Genomic DNA, 20,203 nt, shown 5'->3' on the forward strand with positions numbered 1-20,203 from the left:
CACACCGAAAGTGCCAGCAACTCAAGCTCTTGCTGCTCCTCACCGCCCATTCCCAGCGCATCTACAGCACGACAGACATCGGGGCTCCGGGCTTTCCCTGACCAACAGGGCTTCGACATATGAACACCAGCTGCATTTGGGCGCCAACTGAAATAAAACCCCGAAAAATCACGGACATCGGACGATTGCTCCCACACCGAAAATGCCAGCCAGTCAAGCTCTTGCTGCTCGTCACCGGCCATCGGAGGTGCATCTACAGCAACACAGACATCGGGGCTCCGGGCTTTCCCTCACGAAAAGGGCTTCGACATTTACCACCATCTGCACCTGGGCGGACACTGGAAAAAACCCCGAAAAATCACGAACCTCGGACAATTGCTCCCACAGCTTAAGTGCCAGCCAGTCAAGCTCTTGCTGCTCCTCACTGGCCATTGCAGGCGGAACTACAGCACAACAGAAATCGGGGCTCTGGGCTTTCCCTTAGGAACAGGACTTCGACGTTTACCACCCGCTGCACCTGGTTGCCCACTAAAAAAAAAACCCCGAAAAATCACGAACATCGGACGATTGCTCCCAAACCGAAAGAGCCACCAACACAAGCTCTTGCTGCTCATCACCGCCCATTCCCAGTGCATCTACAGCACCACAGACATCGGGGCTCTGGACTTTCCCTGACGAACTGGGCTTCGACATTTACCACCAGCTGCACCTGGGCGCCCACTGGAAAAAACCCCCGAAAAATCACGAACATCTAACGATTGCTCCCACACCGAAAGTGCCAGCCAGTCAAGCTCTTGCTGCTCCTCACCGCCCATTCCCAGCGCATCTACAGCACCACAGACATCGGGGCTCCGGGCTTGACCTGACCAACAGGGCTTCGACATTTACCACCAGCTGCACCTGGGCGCCCAGCGGAAAAAAACCCTAAAAATGACAAACATCGGACGATTGCTCCCACACCGAAAGTGCCAGCCAGTCAAGCTCTTGCTGCTCCTCACCGGCCATTGGCAGCGCATCTACAGCACCAGAGACATCGGGGCTCCAGGCTTTCCCTGACCAACAGGGCTTCGACATTTACCACCAGCTGCACCTGGGCGCCCACTGAAAAAAATACCAAAAAATCACGAAAATCGGACGATTGCTCCCACATCTTAAATTCCAGCCTGTCAAGCTATTGCTGCTCCTCACCGCCCATTCCCAGCGCATCTACAGCACCACAGACATCAGGGCTCCAGGCTTCACCTGACCAACTGGGCTTCGACATATACCACCAGTTGCACCTGGGCGCCCACTGAAAAAAAACCCCGAAAAGTAACGAATATCGGACGATTGCTCCCACACCGAAAGTGCCAGCAACACAAGCTCTTGCTGCTCCTCCCAGGCCATTGGCAGCGCATCTACAGCACCACAGACATCGGGGCTCCAGGCTTTCCCTGACCAACAGGGCTTCGACGTTTACCACCAGCTGCACCTGGGCGCCAACTGAAATAAAACCCCGAAAAATCACGAACATCGGACAATTGCTCCCACACCGAAAGTGCCAGCAACACAAGGTCTTGCTGCCCCTCACCGGCCATTCCCAGCGCATCTAAGGCACCACAGACATCGGGGCTCTGGGCTTTCGCTGACCAACAGGGCTTCGACATTTACCACCAGCTGCACCTGGGCACCCACTGAAAAAAAATCCCCAAAAATCACAAACGTCTGACGATTGCTCCCACACCGAAAGTGCCGGCAACACAAGCTGTTGCTGCCCCTCACCGGCCATTCCCAGCGCATCTACAGCACCACAGACATCGGGGCTCTGGGCTTTCCCTGACCAACAGGGCTTCGACATATACCACCAGCTGCACCTGGGCACCCACTGAAAAAAAACCCCGAAAAATCACGAACATCGGACTACTGCTCCCACACCGAAAGTGCCAGCCTGTCAAGCTCTTGCTGCTCCTCACGGGCCATTGGCAGTGCATCTACATCACCACAGACATCGGGGCTCCGGGCTTTCCCTGACCAACAGGGCTTCGACGTTTACCACCAGCTGAACCTGGGAGCCCACTGAAAAAAAACCCCGAAAAATCACGAACGTCGGACGATTGCTCCCACACCGAAAGTGCCAGCCAGTCAAGCTCTTGATGCCCCTCACCGGACATTCCCAGCGCATCTACAGCACGACAGACAACGGGGCTCCAGGCTTTCCCTGACCAACAGGGCTTCGACGTTTACCACACGCTGCACCTGGGCACCCACTGAAAAAAAACCCCAAAAAATCAAGGTCGGACGATTGCTCCAACACCGAAAGTGCCAGCCAGTCAAGCTCTTGCTGCTCCTCACCAGCCATTGGCAGCGTATCTACAGCACCACAGACATCGGGGCTCCGGGCTTTCCCTGACCAACAGGGCGTCGATGTTTACCACCAGCTGCCCTGGGCGCCCACTTAAATATAATCGCGAAAAATCACAAACGTTAGATGATTGCTCCCACACCTAAAGTGCCAGCCAGTCAAGCTCTTGCTGCTCCTCACCGCCATTGGCAGCGCAGCTACAGCACCACAGACATCGGGGCTCTGGCTTTCCCTGACCCATAGGGCTTCGATGTTTACCAGCAGCTGCACCTGGGTGCCCACTGAAAACAAATCCCCAAAAATCACGAACGTTGGACGACTGCTCCCCGTCGTAGTTCAGCCCCAACGGGGACCAGACTACGCAGTCTCTCTCTCACTCCCCCCACTCTCCGAGAGAATAGGAGGAGATTTGATAAAGAAAAGAAAACCAGAAAAAAATCAAACACGCAGGTTGAGATTGAACAAAAAGTAAATTTAACAGTAATGACAGAAGAAAACAAGACAGTGATGGAACACAAATACAGTACAATAGCTCACAACAGATCTCCACATCCAGTCTCTTCCAAGTAGCAGGCGGCCTCCCTTCAGCACCCTCCTCACTTATATACTGAGCACGATATCAGAGGGGATGGAATAGCCCTTTGCCTAATTTGGGTAAATTAACACCAGCTGTTAGCTAATTAGTTAACTATCCCAGCCATAGGGGCTACCAGCTTCAGTTCTCCACCCAGCTCCTGGCCGGAAGCAGGACACTCCGACACCGAAAGTACCAGCCAGTCAAGGTCTTGCTGCTCCTCACGGGCCATTGGCAGCGCATCTACAGCACCACAGACATCGGGGCTCCGGGCTGTCCCTGAAGAACAGGGCTTCGACGTTTAACACCAGCTCCACATTGGCGCCCAGTAAAAGTAAAATCCCCAAAAATCACGAACGTCGGACGATTGCTCCCACACAGAAAGTGCCAGACAGTCAACCTCTTGCTGCTCCTCCCCGGCCATGGGCCGCGCATCTATAGCACCACAGACATCGGGTCTCCGGGCTTTCCCTGATGAACAGGGCTTCGACGTTTACCACTCGCTGAACCTGGGCGCCCACTGAAAATAAAACCCAAAAAAACACAAACGTCGGACGATTGCTCCCACACCGAAAGTGCCAGCCAGCCAAACTCTTGCTGCTCCTCCCCAGCCACTGGCAGCGCATCTACAGTATCACAGACATCGGGGCTCTGGGCTTTCCCTGACCAACAGGTCTTCGACATTTACCACCAGCTGAACCTGGGCGCACACTGAAAAAAACCCTGAAAAATCACGACCATCGGACGATTTCTCCCACACCTTAAATTCCAGCCTGTCAAGCTATTGCTGCTCCTCACCGCCCATTCCCAGCACATCTACAGCACCACAGACATCGGGGCTCCAGGCTTCACCTGACCAACTGGGCTTCGACATATACCACCAGTTGCACCTGGGCGCACACTGAAAAAAACCCCGAAAAGTCACGAATATCGGACGATTGCTCCCACACCGAAAGTGCCAGCAACACAACCTCTTGCTGCTCCTCCCCGGCCATTGGCAGCGCATCTACAGCACCACAGACATCGGTGCTCCAGGCTTTCCCTGACCAACAGGGCTTCGACGATTACCACCCGCTGCACCTGGGCGCCCACTGAAAAAAATATCCCCAGAAATCACGATCGTCGGATGATTGCTCCACACCGAAAGTGCCAGCCAGTCAAGCTCTTGCTGCTCCTCATGGGCCATTGGTAGCGCATCTATAGCACCACAGACATCGGGGCTCTGGGCTTTCCCTGACGAACAGGGCTTCGACATTTACCACCAGATGCACCTGGGCGCCCACTGGAAAAAAACCCCAAAAAAATCACGAACGTCGGACAATTGCTCCCACACCGAAAGTGCCAGCAACTCAAGCTCTTGCTGCTCCTCACCGCCCATTCCCAGCGCATCTACAGCACGACAGACATCGGGGCTCCGGGCTTTCCCTGACTGACAGGACTTAGACGTTTACCACCAGCTGAACATGGGCGCCCACTGAAAAAAAAACCCAATAAAACACAAACGTCAGACGATTGCTCCCACACCGAAAGCGCCAGCCTGTCAAGCTCTTGCTGCTCCTCCCCGGCCATTGGCAGTGCATCTACAGCACCACAGACATCGGGGCTCCGGGCTTTCCCTGACAAACAGGGCTTCGACATTTAGCAGCAGCTGCAATTGGGCGCCCACTGAAAAAAACCCCGAAAAATCACAAACGTCGGACGATTGCTCCCACACCGAAAGTGCCAGCCAGTCAAGCTCTTGCTGCTCCTCAGCGGCCATTGGCAGCGCATCTACAGCACCACAGACATCGGGGCTCCGGGCTTTCCCTGACCAACAGGGCTTCGACATTTAGCAGCAGCTGCAATTGGGCGCCCACTGAAAAAAAACCCCGAAAAATCACGAGCATCGGACGATTGCTCCCACACCGAAAGTGCCAGCCAGTCAAGCTCTTGCTGCTCCTCAGCAGCCATTGGCAGCGCATCTACAGCACCACAGACATTGGGGCTCTGGGCTTTCCCTGACCAACTGGACTTCGACATTTACCACCAGCTGCACCTGGGTGCCCACTGAAATAAAACCCCGAAAAATCACGAACATCTAACGATTGCTCCCACACCGAAAGTGCCAGCCAGTCAAGCTCTTGCTGCTCCTCACCGGCCATTGGCAGCGCATCTACAGCACCAGAGACATCGGGGCTCCAGGCTTTCCCTGACCAACAGGGCTTCGACATTTACCACCAGCTGCACCTGGGCGCCCACTGAAAAAAATACCAAAAAATCACGAAAATCGGACGATTGCTCCCACATCTTAAATTCCAGCCTGTCAAGCTATTGCTGCTCCTCACCGCCCATTCCCAGCGCATCTACAGCACCACAGACATCAGGGCTCCAGGCTTCACCTGACCAACTGGGCTTCGACATATACCACCAGTTGCACCTGGGCGCCCACTGAAAAAAAACCCCGAAAAGTAACGAATATCGGACGATTGCTCCCACACCGAAAGTGCCAGCAACACAAGCTCTTGCTGCTCCTCCCAGGCCATTGGCAGCGCATCTACAGCACCACAGACATCGGGGCTCCAGGCTTTCCCTGACCAACAGGGCTTCGACGTTTACCACCAGCTGCACCTGGGCGCCAACTGAAATAAAACCCCGAAAAATCACGAACATCGGACAATTGCTCCCACACCGAAAGTGCCAGCAACACAAGGTCTTGCTGCCCCTCACCGGCCATTCCCAGCGCATCTAAGGCACCACAGACATCGGGGCTCTGGGCTTTCGCTGACCAACAGGGCTTCGACATTTACCACCAGCTGCACCTGGGCACCCACTGAAAAAAAATCCCCAAAAATCACAAACGTCTGACGATTGCTCCCACACCGAAAGTGCCGGCAACACAAGCTGTTGCTGCCCCTCACCGGCCATTCCCAGCGCATCTACAGCACCACAGACATCGGGGCTCTGGGCTTTCCCTGACCAACAGGGCTTCGACATATACCACCAGCTGCACCTGGGCACCCACTGAAAAAAAACCCCGAAAAATCACGAACATCGGACTACTGCTCCCACACCGAAAGTGCCAGCCTGTCAAGCTCTTGCTGCTCCTCACGGGCCATTGGCAGTGCATCTACATCACCACAGACATCGGGGCTCCGGGCTTTCCCTGACCAACAGGGCTTCGACGTTTACCACCAGCTGAACCTGGGAGCCCACTGAAAAAAAACCCCGAAAAATCACGAACGTCGGACGATTGCTCCCACACCGAAAGTGCCAGCCAGTCAAGCTCTTGATGCCCCTCACCGGACATTCCCAGCGCATCTACAGCACGACAGACAACGGGGCTCCAGGCTTTCCCTGACCAACAGGGCTTCGACGTTTACCACACGCTGCACCTGGGCACCCACTGAAAAAAAACCCCAAAAAATCAAGGTCGGACGATTGCTCCAACACCGAAAGTGCCAGCCAGTCAAGCTCTTGCTGCTCCTCACCAGCCATTGGCAGCGTATCTACAGCACCACAGACATCGGGGCTCCGGGCTTTCCCTGACCAACAGGGCGTCGATGTTTACCACCAGCTGCCCTGGGCGCCCACTTAAATATAATCGCGAAAAATCACAAACGTTAGATGATTGCTCCCACACCTAAAGTGCCAGCCAGTCAAGCTCTTGCTGCTCCTCACCGCCATTGGCAGCGCAGCTACAGCACCACAGACATCGGGGCTCTGGCTTTCCCTGACCCATAGGGCTTCGATGTTTACCAGCAGCTGCACCTGGGTGCCCACTGAAAACAAATCCCCAAAAATCACGAACGTTGGACGACTGCTCCCCGTCGTAGTTCAGCCCCAACGGGGACCAGACTACGCAGTCTCTCTCTCACTCCCCCCACTCTCCGAGAGAATAGGAGGAGATTTGATAAAGAAAAGAAAACCAGAAAAAAATCAAACACGCAGGTTGAGATTGAACAAAAAGTAAATTTAACAGTAATGACAGAAGAAAACAAGACAGTGATGGAACACAAATACAGTACAATAGCTCACAACAGATCTCCACATCCAGTCTCTTCCAAGTAGCAGGCGGCCTCCCTTCAGCACCCTCCTCACTTATATACTGAGCACGATATCAGAGGGGATGGAATAGCCCTTTGCCTAATTTGGGTAAATTAACACCAGCTGTTAGCTAATTAGTTAACTATCCCAGCCATAGGGGCTACCAGCTTCAGTTCTCCACCCAGCTCCTGGCCGGAAGCAGGACACTCCGACACCGAAAGTACCAGCCAGTCAAGGTCTTGCTGCTCCTCACGGGCCATTGGCAGCGCATCTACAGCACCACAGACATCGGGGCTCCGGGCTGTCCCTGAAGAACAGGGCTTCGACGTTTAACACCAGCTCCACATTGGCGCCCAGTAAAAGTAAAATCCCCAAAAATCACGAACGTCGGACGATTGCTCCCACACAGAAAGTGCCAGACAGTCAACCTCTTGCTGCTCCTCCCCGGCCATGGGCCGCGCATCTATAGCACCACAGACATCGGGTCTCCGGGCTTTCCCTGATGAACAGGGCTTCGACGTTTACCACTCGCTGAACCTGGGCGCCCACTGAAAATAAAACCCAAAAAAACACAAACGTCGGACGATTGCTCCCACACCGAAAGTGCCAGCCAGCCAAACTCTTGCTGCTCCTCCCCAGCCACTGGCAGCGCATCTACAGTATCACAGACATCGGGGCTCTGGGCTTTCCCTGACCAACAGGTCTTCGACATTTACCACCAGCTGAACCTGGGCGCACACTGAAAAAAACCCTGAAAAATCACGACCATCGGACGATTTCTCCCACACCTTAAATTCCAGCCTGTCAAGCTATTGCTGCTCCTCACCGCCCATTCCCAGCACATCTACAGCACCACAGACATCGGGGCTCCAGGCTTCACCTGACCAACTGGGCTTCGACATATACCACCAGTTGCACCTGGGCGCACACTGAAAAAAACCCCGAAAAGTCACGAATATCGGACGATTGCTCCCACACCGAAAGTGCCAGCAACACAACCTCTTGCTGCTCCTCCCCGGCCATTGGCAGCGCATCTACAGCACCACAGACATCGGTGCTCCAGGCTTTCCCTGACCAACAGGGCTTCGACGATTACCACCCGCTGCACCTGGGCGCCCACTGAAAAAAATATCCCCAGAAATCACGATCGTCGGATGATTGCTCCACACCGAAAGTGCCAGCCAGTCAAGCTCTTGCTGCTCCTCATGGGCCATTGGTAGCGCATCTATAGCACCACAGACATCGGGGCTCTGGGCTTTCCCTGACGAACAGGGCTTCGACATTTACCACCAGATGCACCTGGGCGCCCACTGGAAAAAAACCCCAAAAAAATCACGAACGTCGGACAATTGCTCCCACACCGAAAGTGCCAGCAACTCAAGCTCTTGCTGCTCCTCACCGCCCATTCCCAGCGCATCTACAGCACGACAGACATCGGGGCTCCGGGCTTTCCCTGACTGACAGGACTTAGACGTTTACCACCAGCTGAACATGGGCGCCCACTGAAAAAAAAACCCAATAAAACACAAACGTCAGACGATTGCTCCCACACCGAAAGCGCCAGCCTGTCAAGCTCTTGCTGCTCCTCCCCGGCCATTGGCAGTGCATCTACAGCACCACAGACATCGGGGCTCCGGGCTTTCCCTGACAAACAGGGCTTCGACATTTAGCAGCAGCTGCAATTGGGCGCCCACTGAAAAAAACCCCGAAAAATCACAAACGTCGGACGATTGCTCCCACACCGAAAGTGCCAGCCAGTCAAGCTCTTGCTGCTCCTCAGCAGCCATTGGCAGCGCATCTACAGCACCACAGACATTGGGGCTCTGGGCTTTCCCTGACCAACTGGACTTCGACGTTTACCACCAGCTGCACCTGGGTGCCCACTGAAATAAAACCCCGAAAAATCACAAACATCGGACGATTGCTCCAACACTGAAAGTGCCAGCCTGTCAAGCTCTTGCTGCTCTTCACCGCCCATTCCCAGCGCATCTACAGCACCACAGACATTGGGGCTCCGGACTTTCCCTGACAAACAGGGCTTCGACATTTACCACCAGCTGCACCTGGGCGACCACTGAAAAAAACCCCCGAAAAATAACGAACGTCGGACGATTGCTCCCACACCGAAAGTGCTAGCAACTCAAGCTCTTGCTGCTCCTCACTGACCATTCCCAGCGCATCTACAGCACCACAGACATCGGAGCTATGGGTTTTCCCTGACCAACACGGCTTAGACAATTACCACCAGCTGAACCTGGGCGCACACTGAAAAAAACCCCGAAAAATGACAAACGTCGGACGATTACTCCCACACCGAAAGTGCCAGCCAGTCAAGCTCTTGCTGCTCCTCCCCAGCCATTGGCAGCGCATCTACAGCACCACAGACATCGGGGCTCCGGGCTTTCCCTGACCAACAGGGCTTCGACATATACCACCAGCTGCACCTGGGCGCCCACTGAAAAAAAACCCCGAAAAATAACCAACGTCGGACGATTACTCACACACCGAAAGTGCCAGCCTGTCAAGCTCTTGCTGCTCCTCACCGGCCATTGGCAGCGCATCTACAGCACCACAGACATCGGGGCTCTGGGCTTTCCCTGACCAACAGGGCTTCGACATTTACCACCAGCTGCACCTGGGCGCCCACTGAAAAAAACACCCTGAAAAATCACAAACGTCGGACGATTGCTCCAACACCGAAAGTGCCAGCCAGTAAAGCTCTTGCTGCTCTTCACCGCCCATTCCCAGCGCATCTACAGCACCACAGACATCGGGGCTGCGGGCTTTCCCTGACCAACACGGCTTAGACAATTACCACCAGCTGAACCTGTGCGCACACTGAAAAAAACCCCGAAAAATGACAAACGTCGGACGATTACTCCCACACCGAAAGTGCCAGCCAGTCAAGCTCTTGCTGCTCCTCCCCAGCCATTGGCAGCGCATCTACAGCACCACAGACATCGGGGCTCTGGGCTTTCCCTTACAAACAGGGCTTCGACATTTACCACCAGCTGCACCTGGGCGCCCACTGAAAAAAAACCCCGAAAAATAACCAACGTCGGACGATTGCTCCCACACCGGAAGTGCCAGCCTGTCAAGCTCTTGCTGCTCCTCACCGGCCATTGGCAGCGCATCTACAGCACCACAGACATCGGGGCTCTGGGCTTTCCCTGACCAACAGGGCTTCGACATTTACCACCCGCTGCATCTGGGCGCCCACTGAAAAAAACCCCCGAAAAATCACGAACATCGGACGATTGCTCCCTCATTGAAAGTGCCAGCCAGTCAAGCTCTTGCTGCACCTCAAAGGCCATTGGCAGCGCATCTACAGCACCACAGACATCAGGGCTCCGGGCTTTCCCTGACCAACAGGGCTTCGACATATACCACCAGCTGCACCTGGGCGCCCACTGAAAAAAACCCTGAAAAATCACTATCATCGGCGATTGCTCCCACACCGAAAGTGCCAGCCTGTCAAGCTCTTGCTGCTCCTCACCGGCCATTGGCAGCGCATCTACAGCACCACAGACATCGGGGCTCTGGGCTTTCCCTGACCAACAGGGCTTCGATGTTTACCACCCGCTGCACCTGGGCACCCACTGAAAAAAAACCCCAAAAATCAAGAAGGTCGGACGATTGCTCCCACAACTCAAGTGCCAGCCTGGTAAGTTCTTGCTGCTCCTCACCGGCCATTCCCAGCACATCTACAGCACCACAGACATCGGGGCTCTGGGCTTTCCCTGACCAACAGGGCTTCGACATATACCACCAGCTGCACTTGGGCGCCCACTGAAAAATAAACGCCGAAAAATCACAAACATCGGACGATTGCTCCCACACCGAAAGTGCCAGCCAGTCAAGCTCTTGATGCCCCTCACCGGACATTCCCAGCGCATCTACAGCACGACAGACAACGGGGCTCCAGGCTTTCCCTGACCAACAGGGCTTCGACGTTTACCACACGCTGCACCTGGGCACCCACTGAAAAAAAACCCCAAAAAATCAAGAAGGTCGGACGATTGCTCCAACACCGAAAGTGCCAGCCAGTCAAGCTCTTGCTGCTCCTCACCAGCCATTGGCAGCGTATCTACAGCACCACAGACATCGGGGCTCCGGGCTTTCCCTGACCAACAGGGCGTCGATGTTTACCACCAGCTGCCCTGGGCGCCCACTTAAATATAATCGTGAAAAATCACAAACGTTAGATGATTGCTCCCACACCTAAAGTGCCAGCCAGTCAAGCTCTTGCTGCTCCTCACCGCCATTGGCAGCGCAGCTACAGCACCACAGACATCGGGGCTCTGGCTTTCCCTGACCCATAGGGCTTCGATGTTTACCAGCAGCTGCACCTGGGTGCCCACTGAAAACAAATCCCCAAAAATCACGAACGTTGGACGACTGCTCCCCGTCGTAGTTCAGCCCCAACGGGGACCAGACTACGCAGTCTCTCTCTCACTCCCCCCACTGTCCGAGAGAATAGGAGGAGATTTGATAAAGGAAAGAAAACCAGAAAAAAATCAAACACGCAGGTTGAGATTGAACAAAAAGTAAATTTAACAGTAATGACAGAAGAAAACAAGACAGTGATGGAACACAAATACAGTACAATAGCTCACAACAGATCTCCACATCCAGTCTCTTCCAAGTAGCAGGGGGCCTCCCTTCAGGACCCTCCTCACTTATATACTGAGCACAATATCAGAGGGGATGGAATAGCCCTTTGCCTAATTTGGGTAAATTAACACCAGCTGTTAGCTAATTAGTTAACTATCCCAGCCATAGGGGCTACCAGCTTCAGTTCTCCACCCAGCTCAGGTAAATATTAACTCTATCCTGGCCGGAAGCAGGACACTCCGACACCGAAAGTACCAGCCAGTCAAGGTCTTGCTGCTCCTCACGGGACATTGGCAGCGCATCTACAGCACCACAGACATCGGGGCTCCGGGCTGTCCCTGAAGAACAGGGCTTCGACGTTTAACACCAGCTCCACATTGGCGCCCAGTAAAAGTAAAATCCCCAAAAATCACGAACGTCGGACGATTGCTCCCACACCGAAAGTGCCAGCCTGTCAAACTCTTGCTGCTCCTCCCCAGCCACTGGCAGCGCATCTACAGCATCACAGACATCGGGGCTCTGGGCTTTCCCTGACCAACAGGGCTTCGACATTTACCACCAGCTGAACCTGGGCGCACACTGAAAAAATCCCTGAAAAATCACGAAAATCGGACGATTTCTCCCACACCTTAAATTCCAGCCTGTCAAGCTATTGCTGCTCCTCACCGCCCATTCCCAGCACATCTACAGCACCACAGACATCGGGGCTCCAGGCTTCACCTGACCAACTGGGCTTCGACATATACCACCAGTTGCACCTGGGCGCACACTGAAAAAAAACCCCGAAAAGTCACGAATATCGGACGATTGCTCCCACACCGAAAGTGCCAGCAACACAAGCTCTTGCTGCTCCTCCCCGGCCATTGGCAGCGCATCTACAGCACCACAGACATCGGTGCTCCAGGCTTTCCCTGACCAACAGGGCTTCGACGATTACCACCCGCTGCACCTGGGCGCCCACTGAAAAAAAAATCCCCAGAAATCACGATCGTCGGATGATTGCTCCACACCAAAAGTGCCAGCCAGTCAAGCTCTTGCTGCTCCTCATGGGCCATTGGTAGCGCATCTATAGCACCACAGACATCGGGGCTCTGGGCTTTCCCTGACGAACAGGGCTTCGACATTTACCACCAGCTGCACCTGGGCGCCCACTGGAAAAAAACCCCAAAAAAATCACGAACGTCGGACGATTGCTCCCACACCGAAAGTGCCAGCAACTCAAGCTCTTGCTGCTCCTCACCGCCCATTCCCAGCGCATCTACAGCACGACAGACATCGGGGATCCGGGCTTTCCCTGACCAACAGGGCTTCGACATTTACCACAAGCTGCACCTGGGCGCCCACTGAAAAAAAATGCGAAAAATCACAAACATCGGACGATTGCTCGCACACCTTAAGTGCCAGCCAGTCAAGCTCTTGCTGCTCCTCACCGCCCATTCCCAGCGCATCTACACCACCACAGGCATCGGTGCTCCGGGCTTTCCCTGACTGACAGGACTTAGACGTTTACCACCAGCTGAACATGGGCGCCCACTGAAAAAAAAACCCAATAAAACACAAACGTCAGACGATTGCTCCCACACCGAAAGCGCCAGCCTGTCAAGCTCTTGCTGCTCCTCCCCAGCCACTGGCAGCGCATCTACAGCATCACAGACATCGGGGCTCTGGGCTTTCCCTGACTAACAGGACTTAGACGTTTACCACCAGCTCAACATGGGCGCCCACTGAAAAAAACCCCCGATAAATCACGAACATCGGACGATTGCTCCCACACCGAAATTGCCAGCCTGTCAACCTCTTGCTGCTCCTCACCGGCAGTTCCCAGCGCATCTACAGCACCACAGACATCGGGGCTCCGGGCTTTCCCTGACGAACAGGGCTTCGATGTTTGCCACCAGCTGCACTTGGGCACCCACTGAAATAAAACCCCGAAAAATCACAAATGTCGGACGATTGCTCCCACACCAGAAGTGCCAGCCTGTCAAGCTCTTGCTGCTCCTCAGTGGCCATTGGCAGAGCATCTATAGCACCACAGACACCGGGATCCAGGCTTTCCCTGACCAACAGGGCTTCGACGTTTACCACCAGCTGCACCTGGGCGCCCACTGAAAAAAAATCCCAAAAAATAACAAACGTCGGACGATTTCTCCCACACCTTAATTGTCATGCGGTCAAGCTCTTGATACTCCTCATGGGCCATTGGCAGCGCATCTACAGCACCACAGACAACGGGACTCCGGGCTTTCCCTGACCAACAGGGCTTCGACGTTTACCACCAGCTGCACTTGGGCGCCCACGGAAAAAAATCCCAAAAAATCACGAACATCGGACAATTGCTCCCACACCGAAAGTGCCAGCAACACAAGCTCTTGCTGCTCAACACCAGCCATTCCCAGCGTATCTACAGCACCACAGACATCGGGGCTCCGGGCTTTCCCTGACCAACAGGGCTTCGACATATGAACACCAGCTGCATTTGGGCGCCAACTAAAATAAAACCCCGAAAAATCACGGACATCGGACGATTGCTCCCACACCGAAAATGCCAGCCAGTCAAGCTCTTGCTGCTCCTCACCGCCCATTCCCAGCGCATCTACAGCACCACAGACATCGGGGCTCCGGGCTTGACCTGACTAACAGGGCTTCGACATTTACCACCAGCTGAACATGGGCGCCCACTGAAAATAAAACCCAAAAAAACACAAACGTCGGACGATTGCTCCCACACCTTAAATGCCAGCCTGTCAAGCTCCTGCTGATCCTCACCGGCCATTGGCAGCGCATCTAGAGCACCACAGACATCGGGGCTCCGGGCTTTCCCTGACCAACAGGGCTTCGACATTTACCACCAGCTGCACCTGGGCGCCCAGCGGAAAAAAACCCTAAAAATGACAAACATCGGACGATTGCTCCCACACCGAAAGTGCCAGCCAGTCAAGCTCTTGCTGCTCCTCACCGGCCATTGGCAGCGCATCTACAGCACCAGAGACATCGGGGCTCCAGGCTTTCCCTGACCAACAGGGCTTCGACATTTACCACCAGCTGCACCTGGGCGCCCACTGAAAAAAATACCAAAAAATCACGAAAATCGGACGATTGCTCCCACATCTTAAATTCCAGCCTGTCAAGCTATTGCTGCTCCTCACCGCCCATTCCCAGTGCATCTACAGCACCACAGACATCAGGGCTCCAGGCTTCACCTGACCAACTGGGCTTCGACATATACCACCAGTTGCACCTGGGCGCCCACTGAAAAAAAACCCCGAAAAGTAACGAATATCGGACGATTGCTCCCACACCGAAAGTGCCAGCAACACAAGCTCTTGCTGCTCCTCCCAGGCCATTGGCAGCGCATCTACAGCACCACAGACATCGGGGCTCCAGGCTTTCCCTGACCAACAGGGCTTCGACGTTTACCACCAGCTGCACCTGGGCGCCAACTGAAATAAAACCCCGAAAAATCACGAACATCGGACAATTGCTCCCACACCGAAAGTGCCAGCAACACAAGGTCTTGCTGCCCCTCACCGGCCATTCCCAGCGCATCTACAGCACCACAGACATCGGGGCTCTGGGCTTTCGCTGACCAACAGGGCTTCGACATTTACCACCAGCTGCACCTGGGCACCCACTGAAAAAAAATCCCCAAAAATCACAAACGTCTGACAATTGCTCCCACACCGAAAGTGCCGGCAACACAAGCTGTTGCTGCCCCTCACCGGCCATTCCCGGCGCATCTACAGCACCACAGACATCGGGGCTCTGGGCTTTCGCTGACCAACAGGGCTTCGACATTTACCACCAGCTGCACCTGGGCACCCACTGAAAAAAAATCCCCAAAAATCACAAACGTCTGACGATTGCTCCCACACCGAAAGTGCCGGCAACACAAGCTGTTGCTGCCCCTCACCGGCCATTCCCGGCGCATCTACAGCACCACAGACATCGGGGCTCTGGGCTTTCCCTGACCAACAGGGCTTCGACATATACCACCAGCTGCACCTGGGCACCCACTGAAAAAAAACCCCGAAAAATCACGAACATCGGACTACTGCTCCCACACCGAAAGTGCCAGCCTGTCAAGCTCTTTGTGCTCCTCACCGGCCATTGCCAGCCCATCTACAGCACCACAGACATCGGGGCTCCGGGCTTTCCCTGACCAACAGGGCTTCGACATTTACCAGCCGCTGCACCTGGGCGCCCACTGAAAAAAAATCCCAAAAAATCACGAACATCGGACAATTGCTCCCACACCGAAAGTGCCAGCAACACAAGCTCTTGCTGCTCCACACCGGCCATTCCCAGCGCATCTACAGGACCACAGACATCGGGGCTCTGGGCTTTTCCTGACCAACAGGGCTTCGACATATACCACCAGCTGCACTTGGGCGCCCACTTAAAAATAAGCGCCGAAAAATCACAAACATCGGACGATTGCTCCCACACTGAAAGTCCCCGTCAGTCAAGCTCTTGCTGCTCCTCACGGGCCATTGGCAGTGCATCTGCATCACCACAGACATCGGGGCTCCGGGCTTTCCCTGACCAACAGGGCTTCGACGTTTACCACCAGCTGAACCTGGGAGCCCACTGAAAAAAAACCCCGAAAAATCACGAACGTCGGACGATTGCTCCCACAACGAAAGTGCCAGCCAGTCAAGCTCTTGCTGCTCCTCACCAGCCATTGGCAGCGTATCTACAGCACCACAGACATCGGGGCTCCGGGCTTTCCCTGACCAACAGGGCGTCGATGTTTACCACCAGCTGCCCTGGGCGCCCACTTAAATATAATCGCGAAAAATCACAAACGTTAGATGATTGCTCCCACACCTAAAGTGCCAGCCAGTCAAGCTCTTGCTGCTCCTCACCGCCATTGGCAGCGCAGCTACAGCACCACAGACATCGGGGCTCTGGCTTTCCCTGACCCATAGGGCTTCGATGTTTACCAGCAGCTGCACCTGGGTGCCCACTGAAAACAAATCCCCAAAAATCACGAACGTTGGACGACTGCTCCCCGTCGTAGTTCAGCCCCAACGGGGACCAGACTACGCAGTCTCTCTCTCACTCCCCCCACTCTCCGAGAGAATAGGAGGAGATTTGATAAAGAAAAGAAAACCAGAAAAAAATCAAACACGCAGGTTGAGATTGAACAAAAAGTAAATTTAACAGTAATGACAGAAGAAAACAAGACAGTGATGGAACACAAATACAGTACAATAGCTCACAACAGATCTCCACATCCAGTCTCTTCCAAGTAGCAGGCGGCCTCCCTTCAGCACCCTCCTCACTTATATACTGAGCACGATATCAGAGGGGATGGAATAGCCCTTTGCCTAATTTGGGTAAATTAACACCAGCTGTTAGCTAATTAGTTAACTATCCCAGCCATAGGGGCTACCAGCTTCAGTTCTCCACCCAGCTCAGGTAAATATTAACTCTATCCTGGCCGGAAGCAGGACACTCCGACACCGAAAGTACCAGCCAGTCAAGGTCTTGCTGCTCCTCACGGGCCATTGGCAGCGCATCTACAGCACCACAGACATCGGGGCTCCGGGCTGTCCCTGAAGAACAGGGCTTCGACGTTTAACACCAGCTCCACATTGGCGCCCAGTAAAAGTAAAATCCCCAAAAATCACGAACGTCGGACGATTGCTCCCACACAGAAAGTGCCAGACAGTCAACCTCTTGCTGCTCCTCCCCGGCCATGGGCCGCGCATCTATAGCACCACAGACATCGGGTCTCCGGGCTTTCCCTGATGAACAGGGCTTCGACGTTTACCACTCGCTGAACCTGGGCGCCCACTGAAAATAAAACCCAAAAAAACACAAACGTCGGACGATTGCTCCCACACCGAAAGTGCCAGCCTGTCAAACTCTTGCTGCTCCTCCCCAGCCACTGGCAGCGCATCTACAGCATCACAGACATCGGGGCTCTGGGCTTTCCCTGACCAACAGGTCTTCGACATTTACCACCAGCTGAACCTGGGCGCACACTGAAAAAAACCCTGAAAAATCACGACCATCGGACGATTTCTCCCACACCTTAAATTCCAGCCTGTCAAGCTATTGCTGCTCCTCACCGCCCATTCCCAGCACATCTACAGCACCACAGACATCGGGGCTCCAGGCTTCACCTGACCAACTGGGCTTCGACATATACCACCAGTTGCACCTGGGCGCACACTGAAAAAAAACCCCGAAAAGTCACGAATATCGGACGATTGCTCCCACACCGAAAGTGCCAGCAACACAACCTCTTGCTGCTCCTCCCCGGCCATTGGCAGCGCATCTACAGCACCACAGACATCGGTGCTCCAGGCTTTCCCTGACCAACAGGGCTTCGACGATTACCACCCGCTGCACCTGGGCGCCCACTGAAAAAAATATCCCCAGAAATCACGATCGTCGGATGATTGCTCCACACCGAAAGTGCCAGCCAGTCAAGCTCTTGCTGCTCCTCATGGGCCATTGGTAGCGCATCTATAGCACCACAGACATCGGGGCTCTGGGCTTTCCCTGACGAACAGGGCTTCGACATTTACCACCAGCTGCACCTGGGCGCCCACTGGAAAAAAACCCCAAAAAAATCACGAACGTCGGACAATTGCTCCCACACCGAAAGTGCCAGCAACTCAAGCTCTTGCTGCTCCTCACCGCTCATTCCCAGCGCATCTACAGCACGACAGACATCGGGGCTCCGGGCTTTCCCTGACTGACAGGACTTAGACGTTTACCACCTGCTGAACATGGGCGCCCACTGAAAAAAAAACCCAATAAAACACAAACGTCAGACGATTGCTCCCACACCGAAAGCGCCAGCCTGTCAAGCTCTTGCTGCTCCTCCCCGGCCATTGGCAGTGCATCTACAGCACCACAGACATCGGGGCTCCGGGCTTTCCCTGACCAACAGGGCTTCGACATTTAGCAGCAGCTGCAATTGGGCGCCCACTGAAAAAAAACCCCGAAAAATCACAAACGTCGGACGATTGCTCCCACACCGAAAGTGCCAGCCAGTCAAGCTCTTGCTGCTCCTCAGCGGCCATTGGCAGCGCATCTACAGCACCACAGACATCGGGGCTCCGGGCTTTCCCTGACCAACAGGGCTTCGACATTTAGCAGCAGCTGCAATTGGGCGCCCACTGAAAAAAAACCCCGAAAAATCACGAACATCGGACGATTGCTCCCACACCGAAAGTGCCAGCCAGTCAAGCTCTTGCTGCTCCTCAGCGGCCATTGGCAGCGCATCTACAGCACCACAGACATCGGGGCTCCGGGCTTTCCCTGACCAACAGGGCTTCGACATTTAGCAGCAGCTGCAATTGGGCGCCCACTGAAAAAAAACCCCGAAAAATCACGAACATCGGACGATTGCTCCCACACCGAAAGTGCCAGCCAGTCAAGCTCTTGCTGCTCCTCAGCGGCCATTGGCAGCGCATCTACAGCACCACAGACATTGGGGCTCTGGGCTTTCCCTGACCAACTGGACTTCGACGTTTACCACCAGCTGCACCTGGGTGCCCACTGAAATAAAACCCCGAAAAATCACAAACATCGGACGATTGCTCCAACACTGAAAGTGCCAGCCTGTCAATCTCTTGCTGCTCCACCCCGGCCATTTGCTGCGCATCTACAGCACCACAGACATCGGGACTCCAAGCTGTCCCTGAAGAACAGGGCTTCGACGTTTAACACCAGCTCCACATGGGCGCCGAGTAAAATTAAATCCCCAGAAATCACGAACGTCGGACGATTGCTCCCACACCGAAAGTGCCAGCCAGTCAAGCTCTTGCTGCTCGTCCCCGGCCATTGGAGGCGCATCTACAGCACCGCAGACATCGAGCCTCCGGACTTTCCCTGACCAACAGGGCTTCGACATTTACCACCAGCTGCACCTGGGCGCCCACTGAAAAAAACCCCCGAAAAATAACGAACGTCGGACCATTGCTCCCACACCGAAAGTGCTAGCAACTCCAGCTCTTGCTGCTCCTCACTGCCCATTCCCAGCGCATCTACAGCACCACAGATATCAGAGCTACGGGTTTTCCCTGACCAACAGGGCTTAGATAATTACCACCAGCTGAACCTAGGCGCACACTAAAAAAAACCCTGAAAAATCACGAACGTCGGACGATTGCTCCCACACCGAAAGTGGCAGCCTGTCAAGCTCTTGCTGCTCCTCCCCAGCCATTGGCAGCGCATCTACAGCACCACAGACATCGGGGCTCCGGGCTTTCCCTGACCAACAGGGCTTCGACATTTACCACCAGCTGCACCTGGGCGCCCACTGAAAAAAACCCCGAAATATGACGAACATCTGACTATTGCTCCCACACCGAAAGTGCCAGCAACGCAAGCTCTTGCTGCTCCTCACCAGCCATTGGCAGCGCATCTACAGCACCACAGACATCAAGGCTCTGGGATTTCCCTGACAAAAAGGGCTTCGACATTTAACACCAGCTGCACCTGGGCGCCCACTGAAAAAAAACCACGAAAAATCACCAAGATCGGACGATTGCTCCCACACCGAAAGTGCCAGCCAGTCAAGCTCTTGCTGCTCCTCACCGGCCATTCCCAGCGCATGTACAGCACCAGAGACATCGGGGCTCTGGGCTTTCCCTGACCAACAGGGTTTCGACGTTTACCACCAGCTGCAC

The sequence above is a fragment of the Chlamydotis macqueenii genome, unplaced genomic scaffold (assembly GCF_036417535.1).
Source record: "Chlamydotis macqueenii isolate bChlMac1 unplaced genomic scaffold, bChlMac1.mat HAP1_SCAFFOLD_171, whole genome shotgun sequence".
Lineage (NCBI taxonomy): Eukaryota > Metazoa > Chordata > Aves > Otidiformes > Otididae > Chlamydotis > Chlamydotis macqueenii.